This window comes from Maniola jurtina, chromosome 2, assembly GCF_905333055.1.
Source record: "Maniola jurtina chromosome 2, ilManJurt1.1, whole genome shotgun sequence".
NCBI classification, from domain to species: Eukaryota; Metazoa; Arthropoda; class Insecta; order Lepidoptera; family Nymphalidae; genus Maniola; species Maniola jurtina.
Window position 1 is genome coordinate 13,583,994 of NC_060030.1, and position 2,858 is coordinate 13,586,851.

The window sequence follows — 2,858 nt, forward strand, 5'->3', positions numbered from 1 at the left end:
GGTCGACCTATACATTTTTGAAATCGCCATCTTTTCTCTCTCTAGGCTGGTTTCCGCACTTAAACGTTTCCGTCTGTTGTGCGTGCGTTGTCCCTCCCCGCCGGAGTCTTCACTCCACCCATCCAAGCTCGCTCCAGAAACCGACCGCCCAGGTTGTCGCCATATTGAACATACCATACATGCCATACATAAAATAAAAATATTGATACAGCTACCATTTTGTTTATTTAAATGCAGCACTACGTATGAAAACATTGATGATCGTTTTGATGTCCTTCCAAAATAATCAAAACCATAAATAATTTGACAAAAACATATGTTTCCGCCCGGGATCGAACCGGGGGCCTTCTGCGTGTTAGGCAGATGTGATAACCGCTACACCACGGAAACTTGATATGTAGCGGCGAAATTAACATACTAGTGGCAAAATTAACATAGTAAAGATATAAAAGAGAACGGACAGGTGTAAATTTTGACCTAGTTATGCCAAAATGTACCAACTACTTCAAATAACGAGTGTAAATCTATACATATAATAAAATTGTAGAAAAGTGGTGTCTGTACAATGGAAATATATAAAAAAAAGTAGCAGGGGTTGTTATTATATCGATGCCGTACCCGAAATTGTAATTTTTTTTGTCTGTTTGTCTGTTTGTCTGTGTGTTTGTACACGCTAATATCAGAAACGGCTTATTCGATTTAGATACGGTTTTCACTAATATATTATAGTAAGCTTCACTTAACATTTAGTGTTTATTTCATGTCAATCGGTTCATAAATAAAAAAGTTATGTCAATTTAAAGAATCACGGCGAACATTTTTAACGTACAGAGTACGTACTACACGCCTCGCGCCTGAGCGTCCGTGGCTATGTAAAGCGCGCTGAGAGCTTACGCGAACGAAGTCGCGGGCACAGCTAGTTAAAAATTAAATTCCGACGAATTGAGAACCTCCTCCTTTTTTTGGAAGTCGGTTAAAAATTTACAAGTGACAAGTGAAGGTTACAGTAACTAGAAAAGAGCTGATAAATTTCAAACAGCTGAGCCGATTTTCTTGGACTATAGCTAAGAACACTCTCGATCAAGCCACCTTTCAAACAAAAAAAAACTAAATTAAAATCGGTTCATTAGTTTAGGAGCTGCGATGCCACAGACAGATACACAGATACCCACATCAAACTTATAACACCCCTCTTTTTGGGTCGGGGGTTAATAATATTAGAAGAAACGTAATTCTTACACAGTGGCGGCTGGACTGTGGCAATACGCACTCACACTCTTCAATTAGGATTGAAACTACTGGTAGGTATTCCTCGCTTCAATCTATATTTGGATTGTCACAAGGTTGCCATAAAATCAAGGATGATGTTTTGCAAAAAATAAATACGTTTTGTTTAAAGTACGTGTTAATTTTTTTTGATTATAACACTCTTAACAGGGCTCTCTCCGTCACTCGTTTCATACAATCGTAGTTCCAATTTCATTTGAATATTAAGCAACCAAAGTCCATGAAATTTTGCAGACATATTCTAGAAACTAATATCTGTGTCTGTGGTGTTTTAGATTTTTCTAAAAATATGTAGTTTTAAAATTACAGGGGCTCAAAGATTTGTATGAAAATTTTTAAGACCGCGTAACTTTGAAATCTGGAAACCACAGACATAGATATTAGTTTCTAGAATATGTCTGCAAAATTTCATGGACTTTGGTTGCTTAATATTCAAATGAAATTGGAACTACAAATATTTAGAATTCTTATTGATAACCCATATTTAGCCTAATGTTGTTAGTTTATAAGTTTAGTAGTAAGTACTAGTAGAAATTGTTATACTAGATTAAATTATTGTTACGTGCACTACACATTGTCGACAACAGGTGTGCGGAAAAACTGATAAAGTTTATGTTTACACCTGTTTTGTAAAATTTGTAAAAATTTGTCCTTAAATAAATAAATTATTATTATTATTATTATTAAACTACGATTGTATGAAACGAGTGACGGAGAGAGCCCTCTTAAATACTTACCTATAATGCGATAAAATGTATAATTGCGTACTAGTTTGTCTTTCAATCACGCTGCAACGGAACAACGGATTGTCTTGATTTTTGGCATGAATATTGAATGACACAGTCTATTTTTATCCTGGATAGCCATAAAGTTCTCATGGGATTGTTAAAAAGTTTAAATTCCTGCGGGTTAAGTCTCGGGTATCTCCAGTACTTAGATTATAAATGCACCACAAAATGTTCAATAAAAAAGCTGAAAAATAATCTATTTTGTAAATATCACCTGATTCAATAAGATAAAGCTAGCAATAAAACATGATATTTAATCGGTAAATACCTATTAGATCTCATAATCCTCAATTTACTGATAATAATTTACTATAAAGCCGGGGATTTTGGTAAATACCAAATACCTAGTATTTCCTAATAAGAATAATAATAATTATTGTCGATCATTACCAGCTTATACATTATGTTAATGGAGTTCCAATGCCAGTGAATTCGGTTCTATAGTAATGCTGGAATAACGTGATTTTAATGTTTTTTAGGCTTCCGTACCTCAAAAGGAAAAACGGAACCCTTATACGATCATAAAGTGATAAATATATTAAATGCGAAAGTGTGTCTGTCTGTCTGTCTGCTAGCTTTTCATGGCCCAACAGTTTAACCGATTTTAAAGAAATATGGTATAGAGTTACGAGTAGCTTACATTACGGGGAAAATCAAAAAGTTCCCACGGGATTCTTAAAGGCTCATCCGTTTATCCGATTTATATTATAGGCAACTTTTTATCCCGGAAAAGCTAAGAGTTGTCACAGGATTTTTATAAAACCTAAATCCACGCGGATGAAG

The 2,858-nt window shown here is 34.8% G+C and overlaps 1 non-coding gene across 1 annotated transcript; it reads right to left on the bottom strand.

Annotated features, from left to right (window-relative positions):
- Positions 1 to 317: 317 nt before the first annotated feature.
- On the bottom strand, positions 318 to 390 carry Trnav-aac. Its single transcript has one exon. It is a non-coding gene; the product is annotated as a tRNA-Val (tRNA).
- Between the last annotated feature and the right edge of the window lie 2,468 nt (positions 391 to 2,858).